Genomic DNA, 15,159 nt, shown 5'->3' with positions numbered 1-15,159 from the left:
AGAGGGGACTGGCTGTCTCTTGGTCAGGTAGCCTTTCTGGAGATAGCCAAGTCCTTCCCCTGATGCCTGCAGTGGCCAGCTTACACTATGTCATAATCAGGAGAAACCCCAAAGCCTCAGTGTCTTCTGCAGCATTGGTTCATTTCCTGCTCATGTTACATTTTGTCTGTGGAAAGGCTAGGGCATCCAGGATCCAGACAGAAGGAGTAGTCCCCATTTGAAATCTGCTACTCTTGCTGCAGAGGGAAAAGAAAAACGGCCAAAAAGGGCAATGGCATTTAACTCTTCTGCTGAGACATGGGACATGCCAGTTTTGCTCACAGTTGACTGGCCAAAGCAAATCACAGGCCAAGCTGACATCAGTGGGGCAAGGAATTATACTTTCTCCAAAGGGAGGTCCTGCAAGTCATAAGGCAATGGTGAGGCTATTTAACACACTTTCAGGAAAGGCAGTCGATAATTGAGAGCACATCATATAATTGCCATATCCATTGATGTAATTGACCATATCTATTTATACTCTCTGCCCAGTTCCGTTCTGCATTTGAGTTTGTAAACCCAGTTCAGATAGGAGAGGTCTGAAAGGCTTTCTAGACTTGAGATTTAACCCAGGTCCCCATTTCCTTTCTTTACAATCATACAGTGATGTGCTGTGTGTTGGAGCATGCTAAGTAAGTGCCCAAGAGTCAGAAATTCTCAGCGTGACATGAGAAGTCGGCAGTGAATGAGTACTCCAGGTCCGCTTGCATTCCATTGTGCTATCCTACTGGAATGGTATCAGGCACGATCTTTCCATGGAAGCTCAACAGGTCATTTGTTCTGCATCCATTCAATCATTCAACGAATGATTAATGAGCACCTACCAGGCATTTTATCAAGTGCCAGAGATACAACCTTCAGTGACTCAGCTTCCCCTTGAGGAACTTGCAGCTAACCTGGGGGACAAATAAGAAGGCAACTGCATTCTGCATTGCCTGTTATGTAATTGTGAGCAAAGGGCACTATGGGCACAAAGAGGGCTCCAAACTCGAAATGAAGACATTACGATGGGCATTCAGTTTTAGAATAAATAAGTCATAGAGATGAAAAGTACGGCATAAGAAATATAGCCAATAATACTGTAATAACAGGGGTGCCTGGGTGTCTCAGTTGGTTAAGCATCCGACTCTTGATATTGGCTCAGGTCACGATCTCAGGGTTGTGGGATCAAGTCCCAGTGGGGCTCAGTGCTCAGCAGGAAGGTGGCTTGTCCCTTTGCCCTTCCTCCCACTTGGTGCATGCTTTCTCTTTCTCAAATAAAGAAAATCTTAAAAAAGTATTGTAATAGCGTATGATGACAGATGGTGACGACACTTATTATGGTGAACAATGGGTGATGTACAGAATCGTCAAGTCAGTATGTTATGCACCTGAAACTAATACAGCGTTATATGTAAATTATACTTCACTAATAAATTTTTTTAAAAGGAGGCTCCCAACTCAAGCATCAGGTTCTGGAAAGACTTTCCAGAGTAAGCAAATAGACACAGAGGTTGAATAACGAGGTCAAGGGAGAAACAAGCCCATTTTAGGCAGAGAAAACAGCATAAATAATGGTCTGGAATTGAAAGACAGCACTGGGGTGGTTTGCAAAACTGAAATTCTAAAGACACACACGCACAAGTGCGCACATTTACACTTTTCAATGTCTAGGAAGTCAATTCTCTCTGCCCTTCACCTTTATGTACATGAATTTGGCCCTCATTCTGTACGTAAAGAAATGCTGGGGGAAGTGTATCGGCATAAGATAGAAGACTAATATATGGTAACTTCTTATTTTTTATTGAGATGTAACATACACAAATTTTATGTGTGCAATTTGATGGATCAGTTATACACACACACACACACACACACACATACACGTCATGTGTGTGAGACCACCTCTCAGATGAGGATATAGAACATTCCCAGAGATTTCACTCTTTCTCCTTCCCACTGTCTATCCCCCCTGATCTGAGGTAACCACTACTCTGACTTCTAACACCATTGATGGGTCTTGTCAATTCTTGAATTTCATATAAATCAAATGACATATTATGAACTCTTTCATGTCTGGGTTGTTCCCTGCTTAACATAAAGTTGAAGAGACACACTCAGGTTGCTGAGGAGAACTTTCCTTTATATCACTCCGATTATCCGACTCCGTACACCTTACTGAAAAGATCATCTATTCCCAACTTAATCATTCCTTCACTGAGGGTAACATGTGCTTTTCCCTTCCGGATGCTTCGAAGATTTTCCCTTTGTCTTAGATTTTTACGATTTCGGTTATGATATGTCTGCTGTAATTGGGGGAAGGGGAATCTGAGCTTCTTAAATTTGTGACTTGATATTTTTAGCTGTTTTAGAACATCTTGACCATTATCCCTTCAAATATTTTAAAATATTGTTTCTCACTTTCCCCTCTGGGATTTCAGATATGTATACATTAGATTTTTTAACTATTACTCATTTTACATATTTTTTCCATTCCTTTTTTTCTTACTGTGCTTTAGTTTGGATATTATCTAATGACCTTTGTTCCTGACACCTGCTGTGTCTAGTCTGCTGTTAAATCTATATCATGTGGGGGTGCCTGGCTGGCTCAGTCAGTTAATCATCTGACTCTTGATTTCGGTTCAGGTCAAGGTCTTGGAGTTGTGAGATCGAGCCCCATGACCAGCTCCATGACCGTGGGGTGTCTACTTGGGATTCTCTCTCTCTGTCCATCCCCCTATGCTCTTCTCCCCACTTGGCCCTCTCTCCCTCTCTCTAAAACAAATAAATAAAATCCTTTAAAAATTAGCCTATACCATGAGTTCTTTGATTCTGATATTGCATTTTTAATTCAGAATGCTCATTTGATTCTTTTTATAGGTTCCAGTTCACAGTTAAAATTCTACCTATTTTTGGGGCGCCTGGGTGGCTCAGTGGGTTAAAGCCTCTGACTTCGGCTCAGGTCATGATCTCAGGGTCCTGGGATCGAGCCCCACATCGGGCTCTCTGCTCTGTGGGGAGCCTGCTTCCTCCTCTCTCTCTGCCTGCCTCTCTGCCTAGTTGTGATTTCTCTCTGTCAAATAAATAAAATATTAAAAAAAAATTCTACCTATTTTCATTTATTCTATGTACTTTCTACTTTGATTTCTTGAACATAAACAATCATAGTTATTCCAATGTTCTTGTCTGCTGACTCCAAAATCTGGACAGTGGTAGTTCAGCTTTTATCTTAGTTACTTTTATTATTGCAAAATATATGTAACATAAAATATCATTTTAACAATTTTGAAGGTTATATTTGAATAGCATACTTAATTGCATTCACATTGTTGTACAACCACCAGCTTTTGCTTTTAAAAATAATAATTTGGGGGAACGTTTTCCTACCTCTTTCATGCCTAATATATGTATTTTCCCCCCCTGTAGGACACTGACCTTAGCTTTCTAGGTTCCCATCCATACAGATTCAATGAAGATGTCCTGAGGAAGGGATTCATTTGTTGGAGGCTCTGACCTCTGGCAGGAGTTTGTCTGTTTTTCTAGTTTAGCTCCCCAGACTGCTGAGCCATTCTAGAATTCAGCAAGTGCCCTACTGGAGCAACAGGCTTTGTGGTTGGGACTCCTCTAGTTCCCAATCTGTTATGCCAGCCCTGATTAACCACCAAAATCTCTGACAGTCTCCCTCCTGCCCCCACCCCCCAGTGTGTTTCTGCTTGCAACCTATTAATGTTCCCATGGAAGAAATCAAGATAGGTGAATTCCTCCAGGGAAAGAAAAGATTCCCTCCATGTAACTATGTAACTCCCTATAACCTCCCATATCTGCAGAAGGTTATGAAGCCAACAGCAGTATGTTCTTGATGATGTTCTCACCTTTTTTCCCAGTCTGCTGAATTTGGAGGAGTAGTTGGATCATGTGTTTCAAATGTCAGTGAGCAAAGAGCCAAGAGTCATTTTCAGTGCTACATTACTAATGCTTTAAAAACTTAAAAACTGGGTCATCTGAGTGGTTCAGTCATTAAGCGTCTGCCTTCAGCTCCAATCATGACCTCAGGTTCCCGGGATCCAGACCTTCATTGGGCTCCCTGCTCATCAGGAATCCTGCTTCTCCCTCTCACACTCCCCCTGCTTGTGTTTCCTCTCTCCTATCTCTCTCTCTCTGTCTAATAAACAAATTTTAAAAAATCTTTAAAACTTAAAAACTAACCCAAAGAAACTGGTGATATTTTATAAAAATCTGGGATTATTCGTTCCAGTATCCCTTATATTTTGTCTTTCTTGGCTGCACTCTTGGAGTCAGAGGACAGAAACTATGGAGCTTGCTGTAATAATAAATGTAAGTGAGACTCTACAGGCCCTCAGAGCCAGCCAAATCCAAAATAAGTGCATTTATTTTCAGGTTATAAAACTGTAGGATACACTGCTACTCTGTTGGCTTTGTCTGACAAATCCATGACATTAATGCAAAGCTACTGAATACTAACCAAGGGTCAGGCATTGTACAAATTAGTTCTTGTGGGTAATATATTAATCCTCATCATGATTCTATGAATTAACTACCATTCCCTTAGCATGTGGTAGAGTCAGGATTAGAATCCAAGCAGTCTGTTGCCAAGGCCCAAGTTTATATTCGGCAAACCATATTCCCTCCTGTTATACTAGACCATATCATCAGTTAGCATGGTCTGGAAGGACAGGGACAGACCAAATACTAAAATTAGGGCATTGTTCCCTAGTTGCATGCGGGGGTAGGTAAAAGAGGCTTTAAATAGAGACTTCTCTGTGCCCTGAGACAGGTGCATACTGTTCAGAGGTGTAAACTTGACTCATTATGGCTGGGGAATAGAAAGGGAGAGGTGAGAATGGCAAGAGACATGGCTAAAGATGGTGGTCAGTGAGATCATAAGGCATGTTAGGATTTGGGTTTCATTCCATGGACAACTGGTAAGCCACACCAGGCTGTGCAGCAGCACGGGGCCACACTCTTCCCAGGATGGAGCACAGCTGCTAGGGAGGTAACTCTGATGACAAGAAGAGTAGAAAGGCCTTAGCAGAAACTGAAGAACAGAAAAGCCAAGTGTTTGAATAAGCCAGCCCTTGAGGAGTTAGCTGAACTGACTCAACAACTATTTAGACCTCAATATTGAATGGTCTTGTGTTTAACTGGATAAGGGGAATGAGAGGAGGCCGTATGTTGCTTTCCAGCTTGTGTGACTAGGTCAAGTGTGGTCCCATTAATAGAGAGAGGGGATTCTGCAGGCAAACCAGGTCTGTGAAGGAAGATCGTGTGTTTCATTTGGATATGCTGTGTTTGAGATATCTCTAGAAGATCCCAGTGGAGAGGTTAAGTAGGAAATGGATGGTTAAATTTGGCACTCAGAAGAGGAATCTGGACTAGAGACAGAGGCACAGAGGGGTCGCCCAAAAATGGAAAGAAGGGAACTGCTACTGGACAGGAGGCAAGACAAAGTTTGTACTGTCTTTGGCTGAGGGGACAGGTCCTAGAACCTTGCTAAGGCTTCCGCTTGGGAACTGGAGACATGGAGGTAGCCTAAGCCATTATCATCTCAAGTAAGTTCCAGGTTCCTGTAACATCCAGCTGAAACCTTATAAAAGACTTTTTTTTTTTTTTTTTTTTTTTTTTTTTGCCCAGAATTCACCCCTTTTCTTGGGGTGAGGTAGGCCCACAGATGACATGTATTTTATTATGTGACACTTAATTTTGACCATAGCTGATTAGCTCACACAGGGACACTTGATCCAACCATCCAATTCCCCTCTGTAGAATATTTTGAGAAACACAGAAGAGAGGAAGTTAGAGGTTAAGCTCTATTAATGATGGCATTCTCGGGGCAGCATCAACAAAAACGTCCTGAGTTCCATGGAACTGCCGGGCCTCCCACCCTTTCTGACGCCTGGAGTCTGTGAGGTAGCCCAGTGTCCCTGCAATAAATTCTCCTATTCTAGGAAGCCATTTTGAAGTGGGTTTGAAATACTTGTAACCAAGGGAATCTTAATGAGGACTGGCCTTGATGTGCCTAATTAGGGAATCATTACCAGAATGAAGCAAAGCTGAGGCTGAGCTGAACTGGCCAGGGACCAAGAGAGGCAGCTTCACCAGTGCCCACGACAGAAGTGAAGACTGAGGCGACGGAGCTCCCATGACTGGAGGGCCCTTGTGTGGCTAGTCATGTGGGATGTTGAACACAGTCCGCATGTGTCCCTCAGTCCTGCCTTGACACTTCCGTAAGTAAGATTTGAGCCTCCACTCTCTCTTCCAGACAAACCCCGCTGCGTCTTGTTGTTGTTTGTTTGTTTGTTTTTAACTATCTGTCTAGAGCAGAAGGGATTCAATTACCCTTTAGCCTTCAAACTATGCCAAAGGATGGTGCTGGCCTTCTGTGGCTTGGAGCAAACTCATATTACACAAATCTGTTTCTCATTTATGTGGTTCAGCCAAAGAGCCGGGGCTGTTTTTTTCCCTCATAGAATGTGACAGTACAGAAGGCCAGCATCCTTTTTATTCAGACATTCTGTTCAGATCCTGGACATAGGAGGGAAGGAGAAGAAATTACTGGAAAATTTCAATGTCTATCTTTTTAGGACTAAAGCTCTGGGAACAAGAAATGATAGGAGAAGGCATTTTCAAACACACAGTTAATTACTATGTTACTCGACTCAGATTCTGTTAGCTGGTATGATTTAATAATTGAATCATATGGTAAGGTTTCTAATGCCTTTGCTACAAACACTGTGACTGATGCTCGATATAGCTGAAAAGTATACACAGGAAAATACTGTGTCATAAGAAAGAAAGCAGTTGCTGTAATGGGGTCTTACAGTAGCTTCTGTAGTGATTTAGGGATTTCCCTGTTTAAATTTTATAGATGATAGTCATTCTTCAAGATACCATAGCTAATAAAACTATGTATATTCACATGGTATTCTGAGTAGATTCAAACACAGAACGATGCTTAAGGTGGTTCATCCTTTGCAAGCCCAGGAGAAACTTTCCCTTAACACCTTGTTCCTGGACTCCTTGAGCTAGTCTTTTTATTTATTAATTAATTTTTTTTTCATTTTAAGTTCTGGTTGACATTCCTTGCCAGCATTGATTTACAATAGAAGGCACACAAAGAAATTTGGGATCTGAGGCAATGCCACGCCAGGGGAACTGGACAGTCAGATCCAGCCGGGGTCTTCTAATCAAAGCATCAGCATCTTTGTGACATCCATCTTTTCGTGTCTGAGGAAACAGCCCAGGAGGCTCCCCCGTCTGTGGAGGTGGTGTTTCTACTCTTGCTATTCGATCTTGGGAAAAAGCTCGCATGGCTGGTCATAGCTGTTGGGAGGCCAGCAGCGCTTAAAGATCATGGCTTGAAAGCAGGGCGAGTTGGTGGGACCTTGTTACATGTCTTTCCACTGAACCAGATGATGCTTCGACTGCAAAGACCGGTTTATACATGTTGCTCTGAAGCCGTGTCTCTCCATCATTTTAGGTCATGCCACTTATCCCTTCCATCCTTCCTCAGTTTTAATCAGTTCAGGAGATTTTACTGGTTTTCACTTTCTGTAACTGGTCTTCAGAAATGAAGAGTATATGGACACAGCCTTTAAAAAATGACACAGTCCAGCGAGATTCTAAGGTATCCTCCTGGGAGGGAGGGGGCATGTGCAGAGTGGTTGCTGAAAGCAGTACATCTCTTTGACAGTGGAAACTCCTAAAGTAGTATGGCCGGGAAATTTAATTTACACATTCAGAAGGTATGGCAGAATGTGTTACCCTTACTCGGATAATTGTGAAAACAGATGTCCAGAATTTCTCTTCTTCCCGTTTTCCCTTAATTTGCAAACTTTACGTGGGCATTATTTATCGTTTAAGAGGGGAAAAAAAGGAGAACTGTGTATTTACCCTGTGAATGCAAAAACCATTCAAAAAATTTAAACCTTCAGCAACAACTTTCCATGGACGGCCTATAGCTGAGAGCTAGCACCCAAATACCTTATGTGAGATTAGAGGGTTTTGCTGCTGTGGGAACTGTATGTCTGTATGTGTTTATAAAACAGAATTCCTCAGAACCTGGAGCTCTCAGCATATTCCTTTTCTCAAGCGCCATAAGCTTGCATTAATGAACAAGGCCTATGTCCTTGTGCAGCATTTTGTCCTCACGTGCAGCATTTTGGGTTACTCTTGGTTCCCTCTTCAGCCACAAGCCCTTCAAGGAATCTTGCGTGGTGCTTCTGCACGTCGTCGCCAGAGAGTTCCCGGTTTACCATATGCTCCCTGTGAATGACACTTCAGTCATGTCTAGGGGATCCTTTCTTAGAATTACCTGGCAATTTGACAAGATGTATTAAAAACCATGCCGTGTTGCATATTTTTGGAACCAGAAGTGGTCATTTCTGAGACTTTATTTTCATGCTATAATGCTGGTAGGGTTCAAAGAATTAGCTTCAAGAATAGGAGAAACAAAAAGGAAAACAACCAAACTAGTCCATAGCAGAGACCTGTTTAAATCAATTATTGTGAAATATTAAATGGGCAGGAAAATAAATGTCATAGGAGGATATTTAATGGCCTAGAAAGATATTCACAATATACTGTTAAGAATGTAAGTTGCAAAATAAACGTCCTGTATGATCCTTTGTGGAGAATTACCTACTTTTGTATGTTGCTGGGAACTTGTATGTAAATGCACAGACACGGGACTGAAAAGAATATGCTCTTAAATAATGGGATGTTTTTTCTCCTTTTGCTTCTGAAATAATCAGGATATAAGATAAATTAGCTGCAAAAAAAAAGATAAACTAGCTGCAGTTTATTTAAAGAATGGCTAGAAAAATTATAAAACAAATATATAATTTCTGATTTGGGAGGATCCCTCTTTTCTAGAAGAAAAAAGAAAAACCTGGTAAATTTGTTCCCTGTTTTGATCACTAGAGGTCACCAAAGTCATAAAGATTATTAGTAATTTTTTTTTTCCTTTCCGTTTTTATTTTGAGTCACAGAGGGATGTTTCTGGCCTCTCCTGTTTTGCAGTTTTTGAAGCATTTACTGGAAGACCTCTTGCTGCTTAGTCTTAAGGAGAGTAAACTGTTTGGACTAGTTTTTTTCTAACATTAAATATTCCCTGAAACAGAGAGTCAACTATCTATGGGACTATTCAAAACAGATGGGTGTTTCTGTAGAATGTGATTTATTTCCTCCTCTGATACCAAAGGGCCTATTGGCTGATACCTGCTGAATGTGAGTTCTGAGCAATGTTTTCGAGACAGAACCACAGAACACCCAGCAGCAGCACACATCGTTTCAAATGAAACAGCATGGACCATTTCAAGGAAAAAAACATTGTACCTTTACCGGTAACATGTGTGGTGTATGAGGGCTTCAGTGAAGCAGAACATTCAAGAACAGCCATTGCATCTTTTGAATTACAGACCACACTACACTACCTTTTTGCATGTTAATAATTCTGCATTTTTTGAATTCAACATAAGCCCAAATCCCCAGACGCTAAAATTATGGAGAACCAGGGAAGATTTAAAAGCTAGATTAGAACCTTGCAAACATTCAAAGAAACGGTCTCGTTCCAAAGGTTGCCTCAAGCAGCCGAGGATACAACAACTAATTTCAGTGTTCTTAGCATGCTCTGGGAATTCATATTTAAGAAAGAGTTTTCTGTGATTAAACAAGATGCGGAGTGTAGAAGGTGTATGTTTGTCAGGAGTTATAAGCAGTGGACAGAAATGCAGTAGGTGAGAAACCTCTCACATTTTCAATGTTTCAGTTACCAATAGATAAGATACTTACCTGGTCAAGTTGATGAGTCTGTGTTGGAATCAGTCTCCCACAGAAACTAAGCAAACCATTCTTCTATAAAATCTCCCAGTGCTCAGATACCTGACAAATTCAAGGTTAAGGCTTTGGTACGACCGTAAACTAAGAGAATTCAAGCCAATATCAACATGATACATTTTGCATTCAGACTTTTTCCTTATTCAGTGGACTTCATTTGCCTTTGATCTTGGTTAACTTTGAAGTATCCAAGGTTCCCACTTTCCATAAGTTTTGTTTTTTTTTTTTAAGTTAAAACAGACAGGCAGGCAAGGGAAATCTAAACCTTAAAAGAAGTGAAAACAACTAGACACAGTCAGTTATGTATTTTTCCCACTTTGTTTAAAGTAGTACAACGCTATACTTAAAACACTTCACATCATTGCATTATTAATTAAGCTGTAAATAAAAGTCACATTTTCTGTTGTGTCCTTGGAGACACACTGAAAAACACGTTTTTGAGAAAACATGTTTTGTCGTAGGATTTAAGTGAAATAGTTTAGTTAAATGCAAAACTACAGATAGTAGTTAATGATGTCCTAAAAACCATTAACAAGAAATAGCTGTTAACTTAAAGGAAATATTTATATAAGAACTTTAGTATTGCAAATCTTATATCTGAAAACTGGCTGCTTTATGAAATTTCAAAGACGATGTATTCTGAAGTCTACTAGACATCCAGTTTTGAATTTGTATAAAGTGATTCAGACCCATATCTCAAATACTCATTAATTTTACTTTACTCTTCTTATGCTTCAGATTTATGGGACTATTTTTTCTTATTAGGATAAAAGGAATTTTATTTAATAATGAAGCCCATATATATAATCACATGATTATACATGCATCCATGTGTGTGTGTGTTTAAGTTATCATTTGGCACAAAAGTGGAATTAGTTATGCATTGTTTATAAAATTTGTCTTAGAAGGTATTAAGAGAGAAAATGTCTTTTTTGAGAGATATTGAAATTTAGCCCACCCAGATACTGTTTATCTCTTCTGTGTTACTTCACTCACCTAGTCCTTCTCCTTTGTCTAACTCTGCAAAGTGGAATTTTCCTCTGTTAAAGAGAACCAACACATTTCTGTTATCCCAGGTCATTAGCGGTGTCCTGGGGGCAGTTCATATTACTATTTTGGGGCTAGTCCAGCAAGAAGCAAAGAGTGTGAGTTATCATTCAGGCCATCTAGAAGAGTTAAATTCTCTTTGTGTAAGTCTGATTCTGTCGAAATACAAACCCGGTATAGTTATTGGACATGTATTCTGAACAGTGATACACATAAGAACTTGAATAATTGAATTGCCCATGGGCTTCATGAGGAACAGTTTGGAGTGGAATAAACTCTTCATTTATCTGGAGACAAGAGGAGGTCTCATTCCTATGTCAACTCCTTACCTTCCCATGGACATCTGGAAGAAAACCAGAAAGGAATTTATTCACTTGTCTTTAACTAGGAAATTTAGGGAGGAAACTTTTAAGAAGGGAATTCAGAGATATAATGATAATGTAGATAAAAATGTGTAAGCCTTTCTACTCATTTCCTAGATGACAATTGTTGCTATAGAATGAGATATTTGGTAGATGCTAAGGCTCCCATGGTTTTGACTGTGTTCTTTGGGATGACACTGGGAACCACCTTATTAGGCTGGGATGTCAGAAACAGCATAGGGCCAGGAACTGGATTTTGGGTCTCAGCACCCTCAGCTTGATCCTAAAGCTCTCTGGTACTAGACAAATTATTTAACATCTTACCATACCAATTTATCATCTATAAACTGGAAATAATACACATCTTGGAAGACTATGGTCTTCCAAGGATATAAATGTGAAGCACTAATGTAGTGTCTAGCTTGTAGTAAATTTTTTTAAGATTTTATTTATTTATTTGACAGAGAGAGATCACAAGTTGGCAGAGAGGCAGGCAGAGAGAGAGGAGAAAGCAGGTTCCCCGCTGAGCAGAGAGCCCAATGCAGGGCTCGATCCCAAGACCCTGATGTCATGACCTGAGCAGAAGGCAGAGGCTTAACCCACTGAGCCACCCAGGCGTCCTGTAGTAAATGTTTAATAGAAATTTGCTTCCTTTCACAGAACGTTGTAGGACTAAATAACTTAATATTTGTGAAAGAGCTTTGTAACCTGCAAAATGCCAATCAAATATCAGTTATTATTAATGTTATTTTTAATCTGTATTTGATAGGCACTTGGTTCTTTTGGACAACTTCAGGCAATAAGTATATGGCCCGGAACTGACATCGGAATTCTAACAGATATCCAAAACCAAATTTTAGAGAGTCTACACTTCCTCCTAATAAAAATCATAAATGATGTAATAAAGAACTATTATTTGGAATAACTATATCTTCCTTCTGAACACCAAAATGCTCCAAAATAAGTAAGAAAATGCATAGGGTTAGGGTGGGGAGGGCAAAAGAATGGAAGAAAGGAAGGGAAACAGAAGCAGTGAGAAGATCTGCCCTGTGAATGATTGAACGTGGCCTGGGCTCCTCATTATTTTAAAGAATAGAAAACCATTTTAAAATGTAGTTTGTTTCGAAGGAAACATCCATTTGACACCTGCAAGTCAATACATATCACTAAACGGGTCTAGAAAAGGCTGAGAGTATACTTTTGAGGAGCAGGAGGCTGTTCCGGAAGTTCCCACCTGTGTATAGGAAAAAGTTAAATTGTGCGGATGAAGCCATAAGTCCATCCTGACAAACGCTGATGCCACTCAAGGGTTAGACCCGGAGAATTTAGTGCCCTCAGACAAACATGATTGTGTACCCCTGAAGGAACATTAAAGATAGAAACTGAGTATGTAAGTCACAAGAACACAGACTATATACAGGCTTCTCTCCTTCGAGCAGGAAGCAATTGGAATTCATTAAATCCAGGTTAATTCTCTGTGGGGATGTTTCTTCATAAATCAGGGTCCTAATGTACAATGACTTGTTCAAAGTCTCAGAAGATATCTTAGAAAAATCAAGGTCACAAGTCAATCTGACATGGGATTACTCAGCAATGAGTCACAAGAGAAGAAACAGCATCAAGGCTGAGAGAACTTGTTTTGGTGTTTTAAACTAGCCTGTTCCTGCCCCTTATTTTGTGACTTCGGTCGACTGGCTCAAACGACAAGCTTCAGTTTCTTTGTCTAAAGGTGGTGATAATCATGATACATTGCAACACCGGCTTGCAAATAAAATGAGGAAGTGTATGTAAAATTTTTAGCACTGTGTTCAGCAAATAATAAGTAGCTATGACAATGAATAATATTATTAATAAAATGCTCACAAAAATACTCCATCATGAGGCTAGGGGCCTCCAACCAAGGGCCCTTTGTGGAAATATGTTAGGAATGCAGGGGCTGTCCTAAAGAATGTTCTGTGCTAATTTTAACTGAGAGTGAAAAATGACTGCTTAGATAACAAGAACCAAACAAAATGGGAATCATATTCTAATATGTTCTTTCAATGTCTCTTCAAATAATAGTGACTTTAGACTAAGTAGAAACAGCCTCAACCTAGAAGATGCATCCCTTGAGCTGTGGAGATGGCGTTTGTGCCCAGAGAACTTAAAACACTGTTTATTTTTAGCTTTGACTAAAATAAGGCATCGTTTAAAAACATTTTTTATTTTATTATAGCCTAGTCAGCTAGAGAAGCTACATTAAAAAGGCTATATTCCTATAAATATCTATAAAATACATTCAAACTCATACTTGATCTATATATAGTTCTTTTTGGTTACTTCAGCTGACAAAATTGATGACCCAGAATTGATATGGAATTTTCCCAGATAATCCAAAGACAGATTTAAGAGGGCACCCATTTTGTTCCCAAGAAAAATTTTATAATGATTAACAAAGAATTAATCATTATTTGGAACAACCACCATCTTCTTTCCTCTTAATACCAAAATGCTCCAAAGTCGGTAACTGTTGAAAGACATGGGGCAAATGATACATCATCTTCACTCTGTTATATTTCCTCATTGTCTACACTCTTTACTCTGGAGCTGCCTGAGTTTGCCTCCAGTCCTGCAGCCTGGGCTCAACCTTCCTAAGGGAAAGCCAAACAAAATCCCAACTAGAGTGAATGTTCTGAGGAGGGTAGAAGAAGAAAAGATTTTCCCTCAGGGTAGGTTTTTCTTTTGACACTGCCAAGATTTTCATCTGCAAATCCTCTTGGATGGTTCATTGACCTGGTCACTGAAAGCCAAGCCTTGCTATGATGGGTGGGTATCATTTGTCCACGTGTTTGTTTGTTTTCTCACGAAAACAGTCATAGTCTTTGTTCAAACAATATGAGCATCACAGTGTTCAGTAATACGGTCATAGAAGTAGAAGATAAAAGTAAGTGATTACAGCAGAATAAAATCAAATTATCATAAGTGTTTCCAAGAGTAACAAATCCATTATGTGACAGAGAAGTGAAGATTGAAAATCAAGACAAAGAGACAATCTTGGAGACTGAACAAGATTTGCACTAAGGCAGCAACAGTGGGGCTGTAAAGGGGAAAGGAATGTCCCCCTTAACGATGAGGGGTAGAGTGCATGTGAGGGGTGAGATGGAAGAGTCCTAAGATGACTCTTGCGTTTCCGGATTGGTAGACTGTGAGGGTGGTGGAAATATTCCCTGGAATGAGAAAACAAAAACAAAAACAAAAACAAAACAAAAAAAACCCAACAAAACAGAAAGAGAGTAAGTATGGAGAGAAAGCAAATGTGTTTGCCTTGGATGGCTGAGTCATCAGATATGACCAATAAGCAAATGGATATTAAAATTGAATTCTCTGAAATAGCACTTAAAATAAAAGGCAATCAAATAGAGAGCAATGTACATCAAGAACATCTGGTGCTGTAACACATACAGTTCAGTCATGTCACAGACTTGCCTTTTGTGAGTCAAAATTTAAATTGTTGCAGGGGGGTGGGCATGCCTGGGTGGCTCAGTTGGTTAAGCGAATGCCTTTGGCTCAGGTCACGATCCTGAAGTCCCAGGATTGAGTCCCACATCGGGCTCCCTGCTAGGCAGGGAGTCTGCTTCTCCAGCTGACCTCTCTCCTCTCATGCTCTCTCTCATTCTCTCTCTCTCTCTTTCAAATAAATAAATAAGATTTAAAAAAAAAAATTAAATCGATGGGGCTATACATTAGCACAATAAATTTGGAGAACAATATATAAATATCACAATCCTTGAAAGTATTAATATTTTTATTTAATAATTTACTTCTAGGAGTCTGTTCTAAGAAACCAATCACAGATATAGAAAATGTGTAAAAAAATAAATGCTGCCATCATAAAGGT

This window comes from Meles meles, chromosome 2 (assembly GCF_922984935.1).
Source record: "Meles meles chromosome 2, mMelMel3.1 paternal haplotype, whole genome shotgun sequence".
NCBI lineage: Eukaryota > Metazoa > Chordata > Mammalia > Carnivora > Mustelidae > Meles > Meles meles.
This window is presented reverse-complemented; position numbering follows the sequence as displayed.